The sequence below is a fragment of the Camellia sinensis genome, chromosome 3 (genome assembly GCF_055761805.1).
Source record: "Camellia sinensis isolate YWXY chromosome 3, ASM5576180v1, whole genome shotgun sequence".
Lineage (NCBI taxonomy): Eukaryota > Viridiplantae > Streptophyta > Magnoliopsida > Ericales > Theaceae > Camellia > Camellia sinensis.
The window spans coordinates 76,734,048-76,744,431 of NC_138963.1; the positions used below are offsets into that span (position 1 = coordinate 76,734,048).

Below are 10,384 nucleotides of genomic sequence, written 5' to 3' on the forward strand. Positions count from 1 at the left end.
GTGACTATGACATTGTTTTTATTCAAATTTTTATTACAAACAAATAAAGAAAAAAGAAATGGCTCTATACCTATTAAATCTTCTTAATAATACACCAATATTTGAAAATATTACAAGATTAATTTATTAAGAAGAGGTGTCGCCTCCCAAAAAAAAAAAAAGGTTTTGGTCTTATGGCGAAGGCCTAGGATTTGGGATGAATATAGAAAGTTTGTAAAACTTGTTAGTTTATTTTTCTTTATTCGATTTTTAAGTAATTCACTTTTTAGTTTTCTTTTTAATCTCTTTCATAATAATAATGAAAAAATCCTAAGAAAAAGAAAAAAAAGAAAAAAAAAAGAAAGAAAAGTTAGCTTAAACAGCCAAGTTGATAAGCTTGTTCTATTGAAGGAACATCTGAACAATAGTTGAAAATGCTAAGGCTTTGCAGGTTGTACAATCTTATATTTGCATCTCAAAATTGTGAATGAAAAAAAAGAGGGGAATTTTTTTTAAGGTTCATGATATTAAAATTTTATAAAATAAAGGACATACAATATTTTCATAATAATTAAGGTCTCTCAATATTTTCACAAAGAAAATTCGATTTAGAGAAATTTGGCTTGAGTCAGAGAAATTTCACTCAACTCAAAGAAATTTCAGCATTGACAGAGAAATTTATTTTTCATAGAGAAATTTCTCTAATAGGATTACGGAGAAATTTCATCGAGAGACTTTAGCTAATAAAAAAAAAATATCTTGAACCTCTCCTACTACACAAGTTGGAGAGAGATGTTTTACTAATTTTTCTAAAAAGAAATTAAAGCAATCTGGCCCACTAAACTCAAACCAAAGCCTAGGGTTCTGATATATATATATATATATATATATTTAACTTGCTATCTGGCCCACTAGACTTGTTGATTTGGGAAGGCAATCCCATGCAAGGGCCCAATTAAAGTCTAAGACAAAGCAACGTATGAATTGACTTCTAAGAGGTTAATTTGAGACTTTAGAGGAAACACACCCCTAAATCCTAGGCCATTACCACCGGCCCAACCCTTAATGAATTAATTTTTATTTTATTTTATTTTTTTGGTGTGTTATAGTTGATAGTGTTGGGCAGTGCTGAAAATGTTGAAGATGTACTTGCATATATTGACTTTTGATAATGAATATATATATTTTTTTGTTTTTTGAGCAAAGATTTTTGATAATGAATTTTATTGTGGAATATTTTGTTGTTGCTGCTGCAGGAAAGGACCAAGAACTTGTACTCATTACTCTCTGCTGTGGAAGCCATTGTTGGGGCTTGGTTCTGTAATGGTTCAACCATCATTGTTGTTGCTACCACTCTTCTACCACCTCCACCATTGTTGTTGGTTCTACTGCCACCACCATCACAACTACCACCATTTTACTAGAGTCACCACCACCATGCTACTACCACGGCTGGAAATCAGATTTTTAATGGCGTTTAAAAAATGCCGCTAAATTTGTTAAAAACGCCACTAATTTCTTTTGCGACGCTTAATACCAAATGTCAAAAATACGGCCGTTGCTATAACTCTATGGCGCTTTAAAAACGTCATAAAACGCCGCTAAAAATTCTACTAACGGTAACATGACGTCACCATGCTATGTAGCGACGTTTTTAAAAACGCCATGATAGCCTCTCTTTTTTTTAAAAAAAAATTGTGCTAATTTTATGTTATTAAACTAAAAAAATACCTTTAATAAAACTGAAAAATAACACTAATATGAAATAATAACTCTCATTCACATAATAAAATCTTATCAAATGATAGTTCACAATCGTTGTGCAAAAAAAAAACTTTCACACATCATTTGAATGACACTAAGGAGTCACCAAAATTGGATGCCCCTTTATTTGAGCCAAAATAGGAATTTGAGTTCACCAAAATACGAATACCTGTGAAATACAAGCAAAAAACACAATTAAACACCTGTTTTAACAGGATTTTAGCTTTCAAAAAGTAAATTTTATTTCTTTTTTCCCACATACCTACAGAGGGGTTTTGGGGAAGGAAGAAAGAGAAGAAAAGAAAAGGACAGTAGAATAATTACCTAAATAGATAGAATACAAACACTAGAATAATTTCTTATCTACCTGTGAGTTGAGATAACATCTTGTATAATGTATATGCGTAGCCAGTCAACATTCCCACACATATAATCAAAGACGATCCTTGACCTGAAGCACACATTACTAGTCAAAAATATGAAAAATGATGCACCTTATATGACTAACATAATGAATGTACAAATTCTTTTGGCTGACTTGTATGCCTTGAGAAAGTTAGGCATGTCAATCACAATTTAATTGAATCTTGCATTTGACTCATTACATTCTAATTTTTCCTAGAATCACTTGATCCTAATATTGCATAGAAATCATAGAGCAACTAGATTGTAGCATGATCTGAAGGTCGTGCTCTGGACACCTAGCATTCATATTGCTTTCCTAGGTTGTGCACGAGACTTCAAGCAGTTATATTGTTTTTGAAAACTATTCTCTAATTTAGGAAAATACAGATAACATGAAAAAGCATTGGTGATATGGTCCAAAGCTTCTTTTAGAGAAAAAGTGGTAAGGGTATTTTTAGAGTTTTGATGAATTATATTCACATTTCAGGAAGTTGAGCTGATATTCTGGAAGCAACCCAAATAGAAAAGTGCTGAAGGTTTTTGCTTTTTCATTTTCAGCTTATGAGGTTGAATGTGGTACTCTCACAGAGTGATGTGGAATGCACTCACAGAAACAACAAACCAATTGAAGGAATTTCTAACACATGTATTCAATTAGTTCATAAAGATAAAATTCCAATGGTGTCACATAAGAAAAACTGACAAAACCAGACATACCAACTAAATTGGTCACCAAACAAAACATATACTATGATCAGAAAGGCACAAAAAACTGTCAAAAATAAGTAAACCACAGAAAATAAGAAATCAAGCCAAAAAAGTTGTATCCAAATGCTAAGAATACTACCAAATCTAGATTCTGATATTTTGTCACATATACATGTTATAGTCATTGCACCACACACCAAAAGAAAACTCGTCACCATCACATGCTTCACCCTGCAAATAGCACATAACGTAACAAAACACATGCCCTCTAGACTTCCCGGCATCTCTATCAGTAATTACCTTTGCTGTGCACCAAAACTACTGATAGTTTCAGCATCCAAACACTACCATAGTCCCATAGCAACCCATAGCAGCCTTCTTATTTTATTTTATGAAACTTTTTTATTTTGGAATTTTGATGAGATATATTAACCCTTACTAGTTAGTTCGTGTCGAAACACACACAGGGATTACCACCAGTTTATACACAAACCACATATAACCCTCAATTTGAATTTTTTAGATCAAAGGTCTTAGGTTCAAGTTCCATTCGCCTCATTATATAATTTTGTGTTTAAATAATTGTTATAGAAGTATGTTGAAAAAATCCAAAATATGAAACGTAGCCATCATGAGAAGCCTTCACTTCATCCAGCAAAATTTATCACAAATCCAAACTTTAACCAATGTCCCACTGACCCAACCACTCAATTAATCAAAAATCCAGCAAAATAATTGAGAAAAGACATATATAAGCATAAAAAAAGTTATAGATTTGAACAACCAATCTATGAGCTAACCATATGCTAGTGTAGCACTCTGTGTATTGGTTTTATTGTTGGCCATTAAAGTTCATGAAGCTTGAGTTGAACCATGGGGGCAAACTGAAATTTGCACTCTAAATTTATGGATGAATGTTTATGTAATTTAAATATATATATATATATATATACTAATGTATATGCAATCAAAAAAATTTATACACTAATGTATATGAATATTTTATAAACTAAGGTCTACAATATTATTTTTCCAATTTGAAAATATTATAAACTAATACTACTACAATAAGAGAGGTTTTGAAATTTGTGGTGATGCCCCAGCCAAAATAGAGGTTTTGAAACTATTTTCTACAATCTAAACAATCCTAAAGTCCATGTAGCATTGCCTATATGTCACATGTACTCTGAGAGTATGTAATAAAAAGGAATAAGATTGGCATTATAAAAAAAATAAGATTTAAGTACAAAAATGGAATGGAATGGAATGAAAAAAAATTCCCAAAAAACCAATACTTGTTGCATGTAAAAGACCTTTTTGTCATCCCAATTATGATGGAGTAGGTGCTAAACCATTTATAACTGTAAGCATCTAAGATCAAATTCCATGGAAACAACATCTCCAATAATTCCCTAAGGCATCAGCAATATTTTCAAATTTCAGGTTTCGTAGAAAATTTAAGTTGATAATCATAGAATTCCTCAATCAATCCTCATTCAGATTTTAAATGATTGAATAGATCAATACACATTTAATTTAAAGGCAAGCCTATCCTTTTGTACTTTTATTTTAATCTTTATTGATACTCTTTGTTGTCAATCAAAAAATAAAATAAAATGAAGATAGACCATACTATGAGAATCAATTGTGTGCTTACCAGGGTTGTTGACTCATAAAAGAACTTAGTTCAATGACCCTTGGCACTTGAAAAAAAATGATGGGTGTAAGATAAAAATAAAATAATAGCAATAGTGAATAGTCAACAGTTGGTGAGGGCCAAAGAGGATAATGAGATTTGATCACAAGCAACATTGAGAAAACTAAACATCAGGAACATTCTTTACCACAGCATACAAAGCCAAGAAAGGAAAGCAAAAAAACCTCCCATCGTTAGAGGAGGTGAAACCTTGAGGCATAAGATCCAAGCAACTTAAGTATTTAAGCTTATAAGTTTAATTTATAAAAATTAATCCATTGCAAACCAAGTGTTCTAAGGTTAATTAACATTTGGTGCACAAGGCAACATGTGAATGCTGAATAACAAGTTATGAGAAAACTCATTCAGCAATGAGAAGCATTTTTCAGCATTCAGCGTGGCTGTTTCTGGTCACAAAAATGCTTGCCTGCTACTCAAGAATTAATACAAATTATGCTATGTTGAAATTGTCCATGTGATGACACAACAAAATTTTGTACTTCCAAGCAACAAATAAGTGCTAGGAAAATGAAACCATCTCTTTGTAAACTCAAGTTTCATGTTGTGTTATTACTCCACCCCCTACACACCACCATGTGCCGAACACACGTCCAGATGTTTAACCATAGCTTACGTTATCGAGATCTTTAACCAATAATTTGATAACAGTCTAATCCAAATTAAATTATCTTATGAACAATCTAACAGAGGCTTATGGCATCACCAATAGAAATTGAGCACAAGACTTAAAATTCATGGTGAGAAATTGAGCTATTATAATGATTTAAAGTTTAGATGGTATAAAGGGATCTCAGTTCTCCCTATCATATGATATTTTATTTTATTTTATAATTAGTATATAAAAAAAATAAAAAAATACAGCCAATGAAGAAGCAATTTTGACACACACTACATGTGCCAGTGCTATAACAAGATAGCAGTAAAGAATAAGAATAAGAAACAATGGGAAAAGAGAATCTAGAAATAAAAGGAAAGAAGAGCAGAGACAGGCAACTGTAATATCTCGAAGTTTGAATTTTCCAAACCCATTAGAATATATATATATATATGGGGAGAGAGAGAGAGAGAGAGAGTAATCCCAAAAGCCTTAGCAGGCACACTTTGACAGCCAAGTCTAACCCCTTTGCAATATTATTCTAAGTGAATTGTAAGACAAATTATTTTCCTAACATTTCTCTTTATGTATCATAGATCACTACTACATCAATCTTTGTGAAGGATTCTTAGTGAAAATTTTGAAGAATAGCCACAAAAGCATTTGGTCCAATTCTACCCAGGACCATTAGGTTACCAACATGGAACACAAGGGGCTGCTGATACAAAGAACCTTGCCTAACATAACAAAAGTTGGGAAGGGGTGAATCTCATTTAAGATGACTCCAATATTATAATTAGCAACTGTCACTTTTCTTCTCATTGGAATGAAATTTAATATTTAGTGCATCTGAAGTTCACTACAAGAAATATTTGTTTCTTAAATGCATTCCTGTTTAGAGAGACATGAGACTGGGGGGAAGTTTTTTTTTTTTTTTGGAATCGATTAAATCTAAGCATATTTGGAAAAACTGAGAACAAAAAATATTTAGTACCTGTCTGCAGTACCAAGGCATGCAAGTAAGTAACGGTGTCCAACCACATAACAAAAATCTATGATAAATGTGCAACAAGATTGAATCAAATGGAATTGAAGTATATCTTCTCAGGCAACTGCAACCATAATAGTAATTAATTAAATACTAGCATATATGAAACACTAGAACCATAAAAAAAAAAAAAAAAAAAATGCTATGTATCCAGAAAAAAATAAATCCAGTCTGCACATTTCAAATTCTAAACACTTTTCTGGATACATAACATTGCTGTAAGAAAAAGTATATATATCAAGAATATTGTCAACTACTAAAAATGATGAAAATATGAATGGATTAACAGAAAAAGATGAGCAGAGAGGGAAGATTACAGAAGTATTACCAGTACCCATGATTCATCATTTTCAACATGTCCATGATTCTGATGGTGAGTTCTGTGGCTAATTCTCCTGTAATTATATATCAGTCATGTGCACAAACGCCATTTCTTCACAAACTCAATCTAGACAGATATACAAATATCAGAATAAAAGAGTTAAGATCAAGAACACACCATCCATGATAAGGCACAAGAATTGACAAATGCAGGAGATGTCCCACAACACTGTTCAATAAAGGGTTGTCGGAAAAGCTTCCATGGCCACTGTAGATTCAAAAAAACAAAAAAAAAAAAAAAAAACACAAAAATGAGCCTTCAAATTTAATTTCCAAAACAGGAACTGTAAGCATGTTATGTATATTACCAATCATGACCAAGAACAAACAGTGCCCAAAACATTGTCCCCTGGACAGCCCAGTAAAAAAGCTAAACAACTCAATTGTCAAAGAAATTTGCCAATGCAGCTAATCCAAAAACCACAATAACATCCCTAATCACATAACTAATAGATCGCCACGGGTTCTTGACCCAGCAGTGGCTAGGAATGGCACCTGAGCCAATAAGAATAAGCAGCATTAACAAAAGAAAACACAGAGCTAGAAACTATTCTCATAAGGCAGTACTTTTGAGTGCATCAGGCTGGAACTGGGACTCTGTAAGAAGGATCAATCATTTTCAAGATGAACAATTTCCCTATGTCACCTCTTGATACTCTGTCATAAGGAAAAATCACAAAAGATATAAATAAATATGAAATTTAAAATTTAATGAACAACATAATTCATGGTAAGCAAAGAAACGTTGTCCAACTGATAATAAATAACATCCAGATCCCAATTGCACCCCCCCACCCCCTCCCCCCCAAAAAAAAAAAAAACAACAGCAGCAGCAGAAAATATCTAGCACTTCCAGTACATCAACTCGCCACAATTCTTCATCCAAATAAGTAATTTCCAGCTCACCTCGAGCTCTTCCAGGAGCTTTAATAGGTATCTGTATATCACAAGGAAATCAATCATGCATGTTTTGTAAGTCAGTTACTTAAAATTTAGAAAATGTGCACATTTGGTGGCTCTTGTGAGGATACACCATTCTGGGATAAAATAAGCTTCATGAGTGTAATATTTCCCTTGAAAAATAACTAAACATGAAACTAAGACCTTTTTTTCTCTATTTTTTAAAATTATATTTTTTTCTTCAGCCCAAAATAGATCATTTCCAATGTTATTTCTCTATTTTTAATGATAAATAAGGGTTGTCATAGAAGACATCAACGGCAATACTTTTTCCTTTTACAGATACCCCAATATCATATGACATATCAAGCATCGTATGACAAATTATATAGTACATACTTTGTGCCAAGCCATTTCCTCCTTTTTTCTTTTTATTTATAGAACCCTTTTCCCTTCATATTTATTTTCCTTCTCTTTCATTTTTATTTTTGTAAGTCAAACAAAACCCTTTCCCCAATTCCTTATGCTTTTTTACAAAATGAATAACAAAGGTGGCCAGATAAGAAAAGGTTGGGATGGCTTTCAGACCAACCTCTGTTAGTCTAGATTCTAGAGTTTGGATTTTCAGGTCAGGGTATTTTCAGAAGTAGGGTGTGGATGGTAGATTGTGTAAACTGATTGTTGGAGCCATTCGGGAAGTATGGTAGGCTTTGAGATGGAGTTGAACCACCAGAGGTCTGGACATGAAGAAATGAAGCCTAAGGGTTTGAGGGAGGTGGGTGGTTGCCTGCTTGCTTGCTTGCTTTGAAACAAAGGAGGCGAACGACTATATATAGAGGGGCTAGGCCATAAAGACTAGCTCATCACATGCCCAAATGGGTACTAGAGACAGGTAGTAGCCTTTGCCCAGCCAAATGGGTACAACAGTAGTTGTCATTTGGCTATGAATCCCTATCCTGTGCATAAAAAAAAAAAAAAAAACACTAACCTTCCCTGAAAAAGTAGAGTGATGAATAAGACAGTACTGATCACAGCTCCTTAGCTTCTATAGAGATCTGCAAGAACCACAAAAAAATAAAAATAAAAATAAAAAAATAAAAATAAAAATAAATAAAACCCAACTCAGAAATCAGGGGAAAAAACAAAAACAAAAAAAACAACTTGCCCAAAATTTCTCACTTCAAAACCCAGGGGAAGAAGGGGCAAATAATAGAAATCTAACAGAGAACAAGAAATGGAGAACTTCAACTTGAGCTTGTCATATAAACAAACATGTAATATACACAAATAAATCCAAATATACATACACACAAGATTTGAAGGTAGAGAAAGTGAAGATATTGGAGATCTCCTTCTCCTTCTCCTCCTCCTTTTCTCTCTCTCTCTCTCTCTCTCTCACACACACACACACACACACACACACACATCCGGACTTGAAGCAAAGACTTAAGTCTAGTTCAACGAAGTAGAGAGTGAAGAAAGGAAGAAAATGATGTGTTCAGATACAAATCAACTTGTAGTTTCTTGCTTACAATTTCAATTTTAATAACCAAATCGAGAGAGACGGGAAGGAAGAGCTTGAGAGAGAGAGAGAGAGAGAGAGAGAGAGAGAGAAATCGATACCTCGCTGGTGCAAATGGCGGTGGCGGTGGAGCTTCGAAATCAAAATCGAAATTAGAGGTTCAGATGAAATCGAAATTAGAGAAATCGAGCTGGTGCAGACGGTGGCGGCGGTGGAGCTTCGAAATCGAAATCGCTCTGAATCTAAAAAATGAATCTGTGAGAATGATAAGGGTTTAGAGAGGGTTGAGAGAGAGGCGAGATTTGAAGGCGTGAGGATTCAAAATAATTACAAAGGCTTTAACAATTATTCTCAGATTCAAAATAAGTTTTGAAATTGAGAGAGAATCACTGAAACATAGATTTCGAAATCGAAATTGAGAGAGAGAACTTCGATTAGGGCTACAGCGAGAGATGACTCGATCTGATGAGACGGTTTAGAGAGAGAGAGAGAGCGAACGAGAGACTGAGTGAGTGAGAGATTTGGGCTACAAAATATTTTATATTTGATATTCACCCGCTCGCCCATTTAAGAGATAGAGAGATAGGACATTCGAAGGCGTTTTCAAACGTCTTTGGTTACTGAAACGGTGCCGTTTTGAAATTAAACAAAAGCGACGTTTGAAAAACGTCGTTAAATATTATAAAATGTGGCGTTTAATAAAACGCTGTTAAATAAACGTCGTCAAAAGTCATATCTCTTGTAGTGTACCATTCGCTATCAACGCCATACTATAACCGGCACCACAACCACCACAATTACTACCTTACTACTCCTTACTACCCACCTACTACCACTACCATTATACTACTATTGCCACTACCACCATCTACTACCATTGTTTATCAGTACCATTACTGTCACCACAGCCACGACCCCAACCCTACAACTATCAACTACTATCCTAGGATAACTGCCACCACAACTGCCTACCACCACCACCACAACATCAATAAAAATTACTGATGCTGCAACCGAGCCACTACCACTAATTTTACAACTATCAATACTATCATGATCTACACATATTTAGATTGGTTGTCACTAGTTTGATATATTAAAAAAATCATTTCATTCTATTAGTTTAATAGACATCTATATCTATACTATATATATAACCAAATATAGTTGTTAAGTCAAAAGACTCTAAAACTTGAATCCTAAATTCTCATAATTTTGAAAAAAAAAAAAATATTACGTGGCACTTCCCTTTATCTCCCTTCCCACTCTTCAAGCCTTCTCACTCCTTCTCCCTGTATAAAATATAAAATTAAAAAATAATAAAATATTCATCCATATCCATCACCCATAATAATACTTATCCCA

The 10,384-nt window shown here is 33.6% G+C and overlaps 2 long non-coding RNA genes across 3 annotated transcripts; both read right to left on the bottom strand.

Moving 5' to 3' along the window:
• Positions 1-1,746: 1,746 nt before the first annotated feature.
• On the bottom strand, positions 1,747-6,319 carry LOC145821038 (uncharacterized). Its single transcript, XR_014363076.1, has 3 exons — positions 6,163-6,319; positions 2,111-2,194; positions 1,747-1,912 (listed from the first exon to the last, which is right to left on the bottom strand). It is a non-coding gene; the product is annotated as an uncharacterized LOC145821038 (long non-coding RNA).
• Positions 6,320-6,482: 163 nt separating this feature from the next.
• On the bottom strand, positions 6,483-9,507 carry LOC145821039 (uncharacterized). Of its 2 annotated transcripts, none has more exons than XR_014363078.1 (3): positions 9,121-9,507; positions 8,486-8,552; positions 6,483-7,534 (listed from the first exon to the last, which is right to left on the bottom strand). It is a non-coding gene; the product is annotated as an uncharacterized LOC145821039 (long non-coding RNA). The 2 variants fall into 2 exon arrangements; XR_014363077.1 differs by lacking the exon at positions 9,121-9,507 and adding an exon at positions 8,805-8,865.
• Between the last annotated feature and the right edge of the window lie 877 nt (positions 9,508-10,384).